Below are 16,564 nucleotides of genomic sequence, written 5' to 3'. Positions count from 1 at the left end.
AGACTCCTGCCCGCTCACCTGGGAGTGCACACCTGTTACCTGCCTGCTAGCCTACCTGGAGGCTCCGCCGTCACGTGTAGTGTTGAGCCACCCCCGTAGTGTTTGGGTTCGGTTCGGTTCGTCGAACACCGGGATGTTCGAGGAACTGTTCGTCGAACTGTTCGTCGAACACCTTAGAACACCGTCGAACACCGTTAAAACCAATGGCAGGCAAACAAAAACACATAGAAACACATAGAAAACACCTGCAAAGGTGTCCAAAAGCTGACAAACTGCTCAGAAGACACTCTCTTTAAAAAAGCCAGCCAGCAAATTCAGCAGCGGCATACACCGGTACCCGACAATTTAGACAAGAAGGAATAGAGCATCACACATAGATTAGATAGATAGAAACATGTCAGTCACACATATAAGAAGCACAGTGACAGTGTTGGTTACTGCACTTGTCATTTAGTGTAAAGGATTTATTAAAAAAAATATTAGTGTTTTCATGCACCGTCTCTTTAAAAAAGCCGCCGGCAATTCAGCATCTGTACCCGACAATTTAGAACAGAAAGAATAGAGCTTCACACATAGATTAGATAGATAGAAACATGTCAGTCACATATATAATAAGTACAGTGATAGTGTTGCTTACTGTACTTGTCATTTAGTGTAAAGGATTTATTTAAAAAAATAATAGTGTTTTCATGCACTGTCTCTTTAAAAAAGCCGGCCGGCAATTCAGCAGCGGTACCCGACAATTTAGAACAGAAAGATAGAGCATCACACATAGATTAGATAGATAGAAACATGTCAGTCACATATATATGAAGTACAGTGATAGTGTTGGTTACTGTACTTGTCATTTAGTATTAAAATAAAGGATTTATTATTAAAAAAATTGGCGTGGGGTTCCCCTTAATTTTAGGCTCTAGCGGAGGTTAAGCAGACGGCTGGGGCAGATGTTTGAAGCCTGGGAAGGGGGTAATACCCACGGAGCTTCCCAGGCTACTAATATCAGCCCCCAGCTGAATGCCTAGCCTTTACTAGCTATTAAAATGGGGGACCCCCCAAAAAAAATGACGTGGGGTCCCCCCTAATTTAATAGCTAGCAAAGGCTAGGCAGACAACTGGGGGCTGATATTAATAGCCCAGGAAGGGAGCCATGAATATTGGCCCCCTCCCAGGCTAGAAACACCAGCCGTCAGCCGCCCCAGAAATGGCGCATTCATAGGATGCGCCAATTCTGGCACTTAGCCTCGCTCTTCCACGCTGCCCTGGTGCGGTGGCAGGGGGTAATAGGGTTGGGGTTGATGTCAGCTTATAATGCCAGCTGACATCAAGCCCAGGTTAGTAATGGAGAGGCGTCTATAAGACACCCCCATTACTAACCCCATAGTCAAAGTTAAAAAAAACACAAACACCCAGAATAAAGTCCTTTAATTGAAATAAAGACACAATCCTTTATTGTTCTAATTTAAACCATACTTACCATCACGCCCATTCCAGCTGAAGCCAACGATCTCCTGCAATAAAAGAAAAATAATAAAGCAACCTCATCCTTACCTTTCCATGGTTCCCACGACAGCTTCAGCTCTGCTACATCGAGATGACAGGCTGGACCGCAGCAGAACGCTGCCATCCACCTGTCATCCCGCAGACACTGAGAAGCGCAGGCTTGCTTGCGCTGCTCAGCGTCTCTCTGTGACGACATCCAGATGAGCCGAGTTCATGTCCAATGAACTCGGCTCACCTCATGCACGTCACTGACAGCGTGGGAAAATTCTCACGCTGAAGCGCTGATTGCAGGAGAATTTTCCCACGCTGTCAGTGACGTGCAGGAGGTGAGCTGAGTTCATTGGACATGAGCTCACCTCATGCACATCACTGACAGCGTGGGAGAATTCTCCTGCACTCAGCACTTCAGCGTGAGAATTTTCCCACGCTGTCAGTGACGTGCATGAGGTGAGCTGAGTTCATTGGACATGACCTCGGCTCATCTGGATGCCGTCACAGCGAGACAGTGAGGAGCGCAAGCATGCCTGCGCTTCTCAGTGTCTGCGGGATGACAGACTGGATGGCAGCGTTCTGCTGCGGTCCAGCCAGTCATCTCGATGTAGCAGAGCTGAAGCTGTCGTGGGAACCATGGAAAGGTAAGGATGAGGTTGGTTTATTATTTTTCTTTTATTGCAGGAGATCGTTGGCTTCAGCTGGAATGGGTGTGATGGTAAGTATGGTTTAATTTAGAACAATAAAGAATTGTGTCTTTATTTCAATTAAAGGACTTTATTCTGGGTGTTGTGTTTTTTTTAAATACTTTACTAGAAATTCATGGCGGTCATGTCTAATACTGGCGTGACCCCATGAATTTTGGGCTTGGGGCCAGCTGATAATACCAAGCTGGCCCTAACCCCTTTATTACCCAGTGAGCCACCGCACCAGGGCCCTGGATGAGTTGGGTACAGCGCCAGAAGATGGCGCTTCTATGAACGCGCCATTTTCCGGGGTGGCTGCGGACTTCAATTTGTAGCGGGAGGGGGCCCAGAAAGCTTGGGCCTCCCTGCGCTGCAGATTCCAGCCCCCAGCTGCCTAGTTGTACCTGGCTGGACACAAAAATAGGGCGAAGCCCCACGTACTTTTTTTTTAATTATTTCATGAAATTCATGAAATAATTAAGAAAAAAAGGGCTTCCCTATATTGTTGTGTCCGGCCAGGTACAAATAGGCAGCTGGTGGATGGGGGCAGCCCGTTCCTGCCTGCTGTACCTGGCTGGACACAAATATAGTGCGAAGCCCCACTTCAATTTTTTTTAATTATTTCATGAAATTCATGAAATAATTAAGAAAAAAAGGGCTTCCCTATATTGTTGTGTCCGGCCAGGTACAAATAGGCAGCTGGTGGATGGGGGCAGCCCGTTCCTGCCTGCTGTACCTGGCTGGACACAAATATAGTGCGAAGCCCCACTTCAATTTTTTTTAATTATTTCATGAAATTCATGAAATAATTAAGAAAAAAAGGGCTTCCCTATATTGTTGTGTCCGGCCAGGTACAAATAGGCAGCTGGTGGATGGGGGCAGCCCGTTCCTGCCTGCTGTACCTGGCTGGACACAAATATAGTGCGAATCCCACTTCAATTTTTTTAAATTATTTCAGGAAATTCATGAAATAATTTAAAAAAAATTGACGTGGGGCTTCGCACTATATTTGTGTCCAGCCAGGTACAGCAGGCAGGAACGGGCTGCCCCCAACCACCAGCTGCCTATTTGTACCTGGCCGGACACAACAATATAGGGAAGCCCTTTTTTTCTTAATTATTTCATGAAATAATTTAAAGAAAATTGACGTGGGGCTTCGCCCTGTTTTTGTGTCCAGCCAGGTACAACTAGGCAGCTGGGGGCTGGAATCCGCAGCGCAGGGAGGCCCAAGCTTTCTGGGCCACCCCCGCTGCAAATTGCAGTCCGCAGCCACCCCGGAAAATGGCGCGTTCATAGAAGCGCCATCTTCTGGCGCTGTACCCAACTCATCCAGGGCCCTGATGCGGTGGCTCACTGGGTAATAAAGGGGTTAGGGCCAGCTTGGCATTATCAGCTGGCCCTAAGCCCAAAATTCATGGGGTCACGCCAATATTAGACATGACCACCATGAATTTCTAGTAAAGTATTTAAAAAAAACACAACACCCAGAAAAAAGTCCTTTAATTGAAATAAACACACAATTCTTTATTGTTCTAAATTAAACCATACTTACCATCACGCCCATTCCAGCTGAAGCCAACGATCTCCTGAAATAAAAGAAAAATAATAAAGCAACATCATCCTTACCTTTCCATGGTTCCCATGACAGCTTCAGCTCTGCTACATCGAGATGACAGGCTGGACCGCAGCAGAACGCTGCCATCCAGCCTGTCATCCCGCAGACACTGAGAAGCGCAGGCTTGCTTGCGCTCCACAGTGTCTCTCTGTGAGGGCATCCAGATGAGCCAAGTTAATGTCCAATGAACTCGGCTCACCTCATGCACGTCACTGACAGCGTGGGAAAATTCTCCTGCACTCAGCGCTTCAGCGTGGGAGAATTCTCACACTGAAGCGCTGAGTGCAGGAGAATTCTCCCACGCTGTCAGTGACGTGCAGGAGGTGAGCTGAGTTCATTGGACATGAGCTCACCTTATGCACGTCACTGACAGCGTGGGAAAATTCTCCTGCACTCAGCGCTTCAGCGTGGGAGAATTCTCACGCTGAAGCGCTGAGTGCAGGAGAATTCTCCCACGCTGTCAGTGACGTGCAGGAGGTGAGCTGAGTTCATTGGACATGAGCTCACCTTATGCACGTCACTGACAGCGTGGGAGAATTCTCCTGCACTCACCGCTTCAGCGTGAGAATTTTCCCACGCTGTCAGTGACGTGCATGAGGTGAGCCGAGTTCATTGGACATGAACTCGGCTCATCTGGATGTCGTCACAGAGAGACGCTGAGCAGCGCAAGCAAGCCTGCGCTTCTCAGTGTCTGCGGGATGAGAGGCTGGATGACAGCGTTCTGCTGCGGTCCAGCCTGTCATCTCGATGTAGCAGAGCTGAAGCTGTCGTGGGAACCATGGAAAGGTAAGGATGAGGTTGCTTTATTATTTTTCTTTTATTGCAGGAGATCGTTGGCTTCAGCTGGAATGGGCGTGACGGTAAGTATGGTTTAATTTAGAACAATAAAGGATTGTGTCTTTATTTCAATTAAAGGACTTTATTCTGGGTGTTTGTGTTTTTTTTAACTTTGACTATGGGGTTAGTAATGGGGGTGTCTTATAGACGCCTCTCCATTACTAACCTGGGCTTGATGTCAGCTGGCATTATAAGCTGACATCAACCCCAACCCTATTACCCCCTGCCACCGCACCAGGGCAGCGTGGAAGAGCGAGGCTAAGTGCCAGAATTGGCGCATCCTATGAATGCGCCATTTCTGGGGCGGCTGACGGCTGGTGTTTCTAGCCTGGGAGGGGGCCAATATTCATGGCTCCCTTCCTGGGCTATTAATATCAGCCCCCAGCTGTCTGCCTAACCTTTGCTAGCTATTAAATTAGGGGGGACCCCACGTCATTTTTTTTGGGGGGTCCCCCATTTTAATAGCTAGTAAAGGCTATGTATTCAGCTGGGGGCTGATATTAGTAGCCTGGGAAGCTCCGTGGGTATTACCCCCTTCCCAGGCTTCAAACATCTGCCCCAGCCGTCTGCTTAACCTCCGCTAGAGCCTAAAATTAAGGGGAACCCCACGCCAATTTTTTTAATAATAAATCCTTTATTTTAATACTAAATGACAAGTACAGTAACCAACACTATCACTGTACTTCATATATATGTGACTGACATGTTTCTATCTATCTAATCTATGTGTGAAGCTCTATTCTGTCTGTTATAAATTGTCGGGTACCGCTGCTGAATTGCCGGCCGGCTTTTTTAAAGAGACGGTGCATGAAAACACTATTATTTTTTTTGATAAATCCTTTACGCTAAATGACAAGTACAGTAAGCAACACTGTCACTGTACTTCGTATATATGTGGCTGACATGTTTCTATCTATCTAATCTATGTGTGAAGCTCTATTCTGTCTGTTATAAATTGTCGGGTACCGCTGCTGAATTGCCGGCCGGCTTTTTTAAAGAGACGGTGCATGAAAACACTATTATTTTTTTTGATAAATCCTTTACGCTAAATGACAAGTACAGTAACCAACACTGTCACTGTACTTCATATATATGTGACTGACATGTTTATATCTATCTAATCTATGTGTGAAGCTCTATTCTTTCGGTTCTAAATTGTCGGGTACAGGTGTATGCCGCTGCTGAATTGCCGGCTTTTCATGTTTCACTGTTGGCACTGTTCCCATCGATTTGGGCAATCACTGTAATGCCACAACCACCATGGCTGTGGCATTACAGTGAGTGGCAGACAATCCCTGCATGATTGGTGCTCTAAATAGCGCCAGACATGCAGGACACGCTTTTGGTGCACGAACAGTTATCGAACATAACCTCGAACAGCCGAATTTTTTGCAAATCGTTCGGGTTCGTCGAACAACTCGAACACCGCCCAAAACAGCTCGAATTTGAGATTGGCGAACAGTTCTAGTCGAACACCGCTCATCTCTAGTCACGTGCTGTGACCATCTGCCTTTCCAGAGACTCCTGCCTGCTCACCTGGGAGCGCCCACCTGTTACCTGCCTGCTAGCCTACCTGGAGGCTTCGCCGTCACGTGCTGTGACCACCTACCATTCCAGAGACTCTCGCTTGCTCACCTGGGAGCACACATCTACCATCTGCCTGCTAGCCTACCTGGAGGCTCTGCCATCACAGGTCGTACCTACCCTTTACCCAGAGACTGCCCCGGTCACTTGCCGTAACTCCCTGCCCGTTCATCCAGAGACTGCCCCGGTCACTTGCCGTAACTCCCTGCCCGTTCTTCCAGAGACTGCCCCGGTCACTTGCCGTGACCTCCTGCCCGTTCTTCCAGAGACTGCCCCGGTCACTTGCCGTGACCTCCAGCCCGTCCACTCAGAGACTGTCCCGGTCACCTGCTGTGACTGCCTGCCCGTCATCCCTGATTGCCACCCGCTCCCTTACAAGGACCGCCCCCTTGTATAGTAGCTCAGAGGTTCCGCATCCCAGACCCGTTACAGTTTGCTCGGGCCATGGAATCCGGTGGCACCCAAGCTCCCTCGCTCTCGGACCTGTGTCATGAACTGTCCCGCCAGAGGTCCCAACAGGAGTCCATCCTGGGTCACCTGCGGAATGTCAATTCTCGCCTGGACACTCTGACTGCTCCGCCAGCAACCTCCGCCAGCGCCATGATTCGCAATCCGACAGCTCCGCTGTCCACCAACACTATGGTATCCTACCCCGGACCCCGGCTTTCTGCACCTCCTCGCTTCGGAGGCGACTCCGCTCAGGCTCGGGGCTTCATAAATCAGTGCACCCTGCACTTTGAACTCCTGTCCCACCAGTTTAACTCCGACCGGGCAAAAATTGCCTTCATCATGTCCCATCTCACCGGAGAGGCTCTGGCCTGGCTAAATCCTCTATGGGAGAGAGGAGACCCCCTGGTGTCCAACTTGCCTGCCTTTCTCACGGCCTTCCGGAAAGTCTTCGACGAACCCGGACGGAAGACCTCATCCGCATCGTCACTGCTACGCCTCCGTCAGGGAAGCCTCACCGTGGGCCAATATGCCATACGGTTCCGTACCCTTGCCTCGGAGCTGGCCTGGGATAATGACGCTCTGGTTTCAGTCTTCTGGGAGGGTCTGTCCGGCCGTATTAAAGATGAACTTGCCGGTCGGGACATTCCTACCACCCTCGATGACCTGATAGCTCTTGCCACCCGGATTGACCTGCGGTTCCAGGAGCGTGCCAAAGAGGTCACCCGTGAGAGGAGGTTTCCACGCCTAGCTCCTACTTTTCAGCAACCCCTCACTCCCTCCGTCTCTCCTGAGCCTATGCAGGTCGACCAGACCAAGATGGTCGGTTCTCGCCAAGAATCTCGCCGAGCCGAGGGAAGCTGTTTCTATTGTGGCAGTAAGAAGCACTTCATCTGTTCCTGCCCGGAAAAGCCGGGAAACGCCAGTGTCTAGGACCACTCGGAGAGGTCGTCCTAGACAAAAGTAAGTCCTCTCCGTCTCTGACCTTACCGGTCTCTATTGCTTGGGGAGAAAACCGTCTCTTCGAACTCGCCCATCTGGATTCTGGAGCTGCTGGAAACCTCATCGCCCAGTCTCTGGTAGAGAGATACCATATTCCCACCAAGTCCCTGGCGGAGCCATTGTCAGTTGCTTCCGTGGATGGAAGACTTCTCTCGGAGACCATCCTGCTCGTCACCGAACCTATAACCCTACAGGTGGGAATGCTGCACTCTGAGGAGATCTCATTCCATGTGCTGTCCGGACTTTCTCACTCCTTGTTGCTAGGTCTACCTTGGCTCCAGACACATGAACCCGTATTGAACTGGCGGTCCGGTGAAGTACTCCGATGGGGTCCTGACTGCCATAGGACTTGCCTGGTTCCGGTCCGTCCACTTCGCCCTCAGCCTACTCCAGCTAATTTACCTGGTCTCCCGGCTCCCTACTGGCCCTATGCGGACGTCTTCGGTAAGAAGGAAGCTGAGACGTTGCCGCCCCATAGGCCATACGATTGCCCGATCGACCTGGTACCTGGCACCACTCCTCCCCATGGGCGTATCTACCCGTTATCTGCAGCCGAGACCCGAGCCATGTCTGAGTACATTGAAGAGAATCTGGCTAGGGGATTTATCCGAAAATCTACCTCCCCGGCTGGAGCCGGATTCTTCTTTGTCAAAAAGAAAGACGGCTCACTACGTCCCTGTATTGACTACAGAGGACTCAATCTCATTACGGTAAAAAACAAATATCCCCTGCCACTCATCTCCGAATTGTTTGACCAGCTCAAGGGCGCCAGGATCTTCTCCAAGCTGGATCTTCGAGGAGCGTATAATCTGGTCCGTATCCGTCAAGGAGACGAGTGGAAGACGGCATTCAATACCCGGGACGGTCACTACGAGTACCTTGTGATGCCCTTCGGTCTCTGTAATGCTCCCGCGGTCTTTCAGGAACTAGTCAATGACATCTTCCGTGACCTCCTGTACTCCTGCGTAGTGGTATACCTGGACGATATCTTGGTCTTCTCTCCCGATCTCCCCACACACCGGATGGATGTTCGTCAGGTCCTGCTTAGGCTTCGGCAGAACCACCTTTACGCCAAATACGAGAAGTGCCTCTTCGATCAGACCTCCCTTCCGTTCTTGGGCTATGTCATCTCCCAAACAGGTCTGCAAATGGATCCCGAGAAGCTCTCTTCCGTTCTAAAATGGCCTCGTCCTGAAGGTTTGAAGGCGATACAGCGATTCCTGGGCTTCGCTAATTATTATCGTCTTTTCATCCCACACTTCTCGTCTCGGACTGCTCCCATATCTGCACTTACCCGTAAGGGGGCTAACCCCAGGATATGGTCGCCTGAAGCCGAGGAGGCCTTCCTTTCCCTAAAGAAAGCCTTCGCCTCTGCTCCCGTCCTGCACCGTCCGGACTGTAATAAACAATTCTACCTGGAGGTTGATGCTTCCTCCTCCGGAGCCGGAGCGGTGCTCACCCAGAAGTCTTCTACCGGGAGAATGGTAACGTGCGGCTTCTTCTCCAAAATCTTCTCCTCGTCGGAGCGCAACTACTCCATTGGAGACCGGGAATTGCTAGCCATCAAATTGGCACTAGGAGAGTGGCGCTATCTGCTTGAAGGGGCTCTCTACCCGGTAATTATCTACACGGATCACAAAAACCTGGCATATCTCCAAAATGCCCAGAGGCTCAATCCTCGCCAGGCCCGGTGGTCGTTGTTTTTTGCCCGCTTCGACTTCACTCTTCATTTCCGTCCGGCGGACAAAAACGTCAAAGCTGATGCCTTGTCTCGGTCTTTCCTGTCCTCCGATCAAGAGGAGGAACCTACGCACATCATCGACTCCTCCAAGGTGATGAATGTGGCTCCCTTGGATCTAACTCGTCTTCCACCCGGTAAGACGTTCATAGCTGTGCCAGATCGGGAGAGGGTTCTTCGCTGGGGACATTCTTCTAAACTAGCTGGCCATGCTGGCCAAAAAAAGACCTTTCAACTTATTGCCCGGCATTACTGGTGGCCTACCCTACGTAAGGACGTGGTAGACTTCGTCGCGGCCTGTTCATTCTGTGCTCGTAACAAAGTTCCCCAACATCTACCTGCCGGCCATCTCCTGCCCCTTCCCGTACCTGCTGCTCCTTGGCAACACATCGCTATGGACTTTATCACCGACCTTCCAGTTTCTGCCGGTTATACCGTCATTTGGGTTGTCGCTGACCGTTTTTCTAAGATGGCCCACTTCATTCCCCTGCCTGGTCTTCCGTCTGCACCCGAGTTGGCTAAAGACTTTATCCGCCACATCTTCCGTCTCCATGGTCTGCCCCTCCACATCGTGTCGGATCGTGGGGTTCAGTTCACCTCTCGTTTCTGGAGAGCCACTTGTAAGCTGCTGGACATTACCCTGGATTTCTCCTCCGCTTACCACCCTCAGTCCAATGGTCAAGTGGAGCGGATCAATCAGATTTTGTCCAGCTACCTCCGGCACTTCGTGGATGCTCACCACTCGGACTGGGTGGATCTTCTACCGTGGGCCGAGTTCTCTTATAACAACCATGAGAGCGAGTCCTCTTCCAAATCCCCGTTCTTTATAGTTGGTGGCCAACATCCCCGGATTCCACTTCCTGTCTCCGTTTCTGTGGACAACCCTGCTGCGGAGTCTCTTGTCAGCGAATTTTCTACTATTTGGGAGAGCACCAGGTCCGCTCTTCTTCTCTCCTCTGAGCGGATGAAGAGATATGCTGATAAGAGACGTCTGGATCCGCCCCAATTCCATCCGGGAGACAAGGTTTGGCTCTCATCCAAACATGTGCGGCTCAAAATACCCTCCTACAAGTTGGGTCCTCGATTCATCGGCCCCTTCGAAGTCCTCAGGCAAATTAACCCTGTGGCCTACAAATTAAAACTCCCGGCCACCCTACGGATCCCCAACTCCTTCCACGTATCTCTCCTCAAACCCGTTGTCTTTAACTCTTTTTCCAAAAATCCAGGTGCCCCTCCTGCTCCGGTTTCCGCTAATGACATCTTTGAGGTAGAGAGTATTCTGGCCTCCAAGAGGGTAAGAGGAAAAACCTTTTTTCTGGTAGATTGGAAGGGGTTTGGTCCTGAGGAGAGAACTTGGGAACCCAGGGAGAACATCAACGCCCCGCTTCTCCTTGAAAAATTTCTTTCTGGCCTAAAAAAGAGGGGGCCTAAAGGGGGGGGTACTGTAGCATCGGCGTCTCTGCCCCGTTCTAGGCAGAGACGCCGTCCCTCTCACCTCCCCGCTCCTGGCGCGGCGTCCTCCAGCGCTGCTCTCCCCGCTGCTTCCGGCGCGCGCTCCTTCCCCGGCAGTGTGCTTAGGGTGCGCGCGCGCGCGCTCCCCCTCTCTTAAAGGGACCGCGCGTGCCGTCCTAAGGAGTCCCTGGCCAATTGCCGGAGGACCTCCCATATAAAGGGCACCTCCTCCAAAATGGAGGTGCCCGAGCAATGTTGTTTGCACCTGTGTCTCACCTGTGCTTCAGCCCTCAGGTCCCGTTGCCAGTTACCTGCCAGTTACCTGCCAGATTCCTGCAAGCTTGCTGCCTTTGTCCTGCCTGATATCCAGTCACCTGCCTGCTAGCCTGAGGTCCGACGGTCTGCCTTCCAACTCCTGTCAGTCTGTCTATGGACCAGCTTGCCCGCTCACCTGGGAGCGCACACCTGTTACCTGCCTGCTAGCCTACCTGGAGGCTCCGCCGTCACGTGCTGTGACCATCTGCCTTTTCAGAGACTCCTGCCCGCTCACCTGGGAGCGCACACCTGTTACCTGCCTGCTAGCCTACCTGGAGGCTCCGCCGTCACGTGCTGTGACCATCTGCCTTTCCAGAGACTCCTGCCCGCTCACCTGGGAGCGCCCACCTGTTACCTGCCTGCTAGCCTACCTGGAGGCTTCGCCGTCACGTGCTGTGACCACCTACCATTCCAGAGACTCTCGCTTGCTCACCTGGGAGCACACATCTACCATCTGCCTGCTAGCCTACCCGGAGGCTCTGCCATCACAGGTCGTACCTACCCTTTACCCAGAGACTGCCCCGGTCACTTGCCATAACTCCCTGCCCGTTCATCCAGAGACTGCCCCGGTCACTTGCCGTAACTCCCTGCCCGTTCTTCCAGAGACTGCCCCGGTCACTTGCCGTGACCTCCTGCCCGTTCTTCCAGAGACTGCCCCGGTCACTTGCCGTGACCTCCAGCCTGTCCACTCAGAGACTGTCCCGGTCACCTGCTGTGACTGCCTGCCCGTCATCCCTGATTGCCACCCGCTCCATTACAAGGACCGCCCCCTTGTATAGTAGCTCAGAGGTTCCGCCTCCCAGACCCGTTACATTATCCCTGAGCTACAACACCGCCAGTTGGCGCTCGGAAGTGCCGTCTGCACAGTCAACACTTGCTGCCGTGTTATTGGGGTTCAGTAACGTCAGCCGTTCCCCTGCTGTGCGGACGGCAATTTCTCCTGCTCTGTCCACATTCTCACTACTACAGATTTGAAAGTTTCTCCAATTACACCTCTGGCTCCTCTGTTTTCAGTATTATCCCTGAGCTCCAACACCGCCAGTTGGCGCTCGGAAGTGCCGTCTGTACAGTCAACACTTGCTGCCGTGTTATTGGGGTTCAGTAACGTCAGCCGTTCCCCTGCTGTGCGGACGGCAATTTCTCCTGCTCTGTCCACATTCTCACTACTACAGATTTGAAAGTTTCTCCAATTACACCTCTGGCTCCTCTGTTTTCAGTATTATCCCTGAGCTCCAACACCGCCAGTTGGCGCTCGGAAGTGCCGTCTGCACAGTCAACACTTGCTGCCGTGTTATTGGGGTTCAGTAACGTCAGCTGTTCCCCTGCTGTGCAGACGGCAATTTCTCCTGCTCTGTCCACATTCTCACTACTACAGATTTGAAAGTTTCTCCAATTACACCTCTGGCTCCTCTGTTTTCAGTATTATCCCTGAGCTACAACACCGCCAGTTGGCGCTCGGAAGTGCCGTCTGCACAGTCAACACTTGCTGCCGTGTTATTGGGGTTCAGTAACGTCAGCTGTTCCCCTGCTGTGCGGACGGCAATTTCTCCTGCTCTGTCCACATTCTCACTACTACAGATTTGAAAGTTTCTCCAATTACACCTCTGGCTCCTCTGTTTTCAGTATTATCCCTGAGCTACAACACCGCCAGTTGGCACTCGGAAGTGCCGTCTGCACAGTCAACACTTGCTGCCGTGTTATTGGGGTTCAGTAACGTCAGCTGTTCCCCTGCTGTGCGGACGGCAATTTCTCCTCCTCTGTCCACATCCACTGTACTACGGATTTAAAACCTCCTCCAAATACACCTCTGGCTCCTCCGTTTTTAGTATTTACCCTGGCTCCAACACCGCCAGTTGGCGCTCGGAAGTGCCGTCTGCACAGTGAACGCTTGCTCCAGTGTTATTGGGGTTCAGTAACGTCAGCTGATCCCCAGCTGTGTGTCCGGCAAATTCTCCTGCTTTGTCCACATCCACTGTACTACGGATTTAAAACCTCCTCCAAATACACCTCTGGCTCCTCCGTTTTTAGTATTTACCCTGGGCTCCAACACCGCCAGTTGGCGCTCGGAAGTGCCGTCTGCACAGTCAACACTTGCTGCCGTGTTATTGGGGTTCAGTAACGTCAGCTGTTCCCCTGCTGTGCGGACGACAATTTCTCCTGCTCTGTCCACATCCACTGTACTACGGATTTAAAACCTCCTCCAAATACACCTCTGGCTCCTTCGTTTTTAGTATTTACCCTGGGCTCCAATACCGCTAGTTGCTGCTCAGAAGTGCCGTCTGCACAGTCAACGCTTGCTCCAGTGTTAGTGGGGTTCAGTAACGTCAGCTGATCCCCAGCTGTGTGTCCGGCAAATTCTCCTGCTTTGTCCACATCCACTGTACTACGGATTTAAAACTTGCTCCAATTACACCTCTGGCTCCACTCTGTTTTTAGTATTTACCCTGGGTTCCAGCACCGCCAGCTGGTTCTCGGCATTTCCTTCGGCTCTTGTACCTTCTGCTACCCATCCGGGTTCCAGTACCGTCAGCTGGTTCTCGGCAGTGACTTTGGCACGGGTACTCCCTCCTGCCCAGCCTGGTTCCAGCACGCCAGCTGTTTACGGGTAGTGTCAACGTCACTTTGCCTCCAATGCGTTGTCCTGTCGTGTTGCGGTCGGGTTAGCCGACTCTATGGTGCCTGCAGTTTAGGTGACTCCTATGTGGGCTGCGGGATCTGGCAATGAAGGCTGGTTCCATAGTGCCAATAGGACAAGCACCCCCTGTAGGACTGTGGGTTTTGGTAACTGCGGCCGGCTCGCGGCCTTGAACTTTTTTTTACATGGGTACTTTCTGCTACCCATCCGGGTTCCAGTACCGTCAGCTGGTTCACGGCAGTGCCTTTGGATTAGGTGCCTCCTTCTCGGTATCCAAGTTCCACCAACGTCTGCTGGTCCTTGGTAGTGCTTTGTGGCACAGGTACCTCCTGCTTAGTAACCGAGTTCCAGTACCGTCAGCTGGTCTTCGGCAGTTCCATTGGCTCTTGTACCTTCTGCTACCCATCCGGGTTCCAGTACTGTCAGCTGGTTCTCGGCAGTGACTTTGGCACGGGTACTCCCTCCTGCCCAGCCTGGTTCCAGCACGCCAGCTGTTTCCGGGTAGTGTCAACGTCACTTTGCCTCCAATGCGTTGTCCTGTCGTGTTGCGGTCGGGTTAGCCGACTCTATGGTGCCTGCAGTTTAGATGACTCCTATGTGGGCTGCGGGATCTGGCAATGAAGGCTGGTTCCATAGTGCCAATAGGACAAGCACCCCCTGTAGGACTGTAGGTTTTGGTAACTGCGGCCGGCTCGCGGCCTTGAACTTTTTTTTACATGGGTACCTTCTGCTACCCATCCGGGTTCCAGTACCGTCAGCTGGTTCTCGGCAGTGCCTTTGCATTAGGTGCCTCCTTCTCGGTATCCAAGTTCCACCAACGTCTGCTGGTCCTTGGTAGTGCTTTCTGGCACAGGTACCTCCTGCTTAGTAACCGAGTTCCAGTACCGTCAGCTGGTCTTCGGCAGTTCCATTGGCTCTTGTACCTTCTGCTACCCATCCGGGTTCCAGTACCGTCAGCTGGTCCTCGGTAGTTCCTCAGCTTTCTTGTACCTTCTGCTACATTTCCAAGTTCAAGCTTTTTGAAATGGTTCTTGGTAATCACTCTAGATCTCCCTGATGAGGACCCTGAAGATGAGGACCCTGAAGACCAACCCTAAGAAGACGAGGACCCCGAAGACGACGACCCTGAAGACGAGGACCCTGAAGACCACCCCGAAGAAGACGAGGACCCTGAAGACCACCCTGAAGAAGACGAGGACCCTGAAGACCACCCCGAAGAAGACGAGGACCCAGAAGACAAGGACCCAGAAGACCAACCCGAAGAAGACGAGGACCCCGAAGACAAGGACCCCCGAAGACGACGACCCTGAAGACCACCCCGAAGAAGACCAAGAAGATGACCCTGAAGAAGTTGACCAAGAGGACAAAGAAGAGAAGACAAGCACCAAGATGTAGAAGAACAAGAGACAGAAAACAAAGAAGCAGAAATACAAGAAGCTGCAGAACAAAAAGGGAAAAACATTAAGCATAAGACTAAAAATCAGAGCAAAAGATAATATCTAAATTATAAGCAGAAGATGACTAAGCAGTGTATGGGGGTGAGTCCGTTCCTCCTCGTGGTGCCCCTGGAAAAGACCTGCTGCTGCAGGCCAAACTGAACGCGGACAAATCCTGTTGTAAATCTTTTGTGACGGGCAGAACGAAAGGTGTAATGTCCAACCTTTTATAGATAACAACTACAGGAATGCCTGCCACAAATAAGAATATGATGAAGAAGAAGATGAAGAAGTAGAATATGAAGAATGTAAAAAAAAAGAATAATACGAAGAAGGTGAAGAAGAAGAAGATGAAGAAGGTGAAGAAGAAGAGGATGAAAAAGATGCTGAGGATGATGAAGGAGAAAGTGTGGGAGAAGTAAAAAAGAAGGTGAAGAGCATGAAAGTAGTGAAACATAAATATCTGACAAAATATAAAAATACTTAACATAGTCAATATTTCCGTAACTCAGAACGTCTTAAAAAAAATATTAATTCCTGCTATTCCATTTGATTGGGCTAAACCTCTATGCCATTATTGTCTCCCCCACATCCCCCAATACATTCTACATTATTCTTAGTTGTTTTCCTTCATGTAGAATTAACCTACAAGGAAAGAAAGGGTTTATTTTCATTCCGATATTTCTGTCCCATTGACTTGCATTGGTTTCCGGTATCGGAATCGGCGATATCCGATACTTTTTCTGTATCGGTCCGATCCAATCCGATCCGATATTTCCCGATATCGGAAGGTATCGCTCAACACTATTTATCAGTCAAATTATTTTCTAAAGGTAGAAGCTAAGAACGGCCATACAATTTTCCAGTCTTGAAAAAAAAACCTCTGACTTCTTGTTCACTATAGTACAAGTCAATAAAAATATCCCAATTCCTGTGTCTATAAATAATCTATAATATAACCGGGGATGCGTGTCTCTGTCTGAAGCCTCGATAGACTGCGCATACGCAACGCGCAGTCTGGCTCCAGACAGAGTCACAAATCCAGTCGTTACAGGTAAGAGGAGTGTGAATGGATCCTGAGATCGCGGTATGCATAGGCACTGAATGCATACCGCGATCTCCGGCGCCATAATTACATACTTACCTGACCGGGAGGAGCGTTGCTGCGGCAACTCTCTTCACCGGAGACCGGGGCAGGAGTGAGGCGTCAGATCGGCGCATGCGCATAGTGCTATCCGGCGCTATTTTACTGAAGACACATTTGCAGTGTGTCTTCAGCAAAATGGCGCAGGGCAGCGCAGTGCTACGGCGCCGCACTCCTCCCTC

Source organism: Phyllobates terribilis, unplaced genomic scaffold (genome assembly GCF_046119375.1).
Source record: "Phyllobates terribilis strain yellow unplaced genomic scaffold, ASM4611937v1 Scaffold_12__6_contigs__length_324123572, whole genome shotgun sequence".
NCBI classification, from domain to species: domain Eukaryota; kingdom Metazoa; phylum Chordata; class Amphibia; order Anura; family Dendrobatidae; genus Phyllobates; species Phyllobates terribilis.
Note: the sequence above shows the minus strand (reverse complement) of the source record.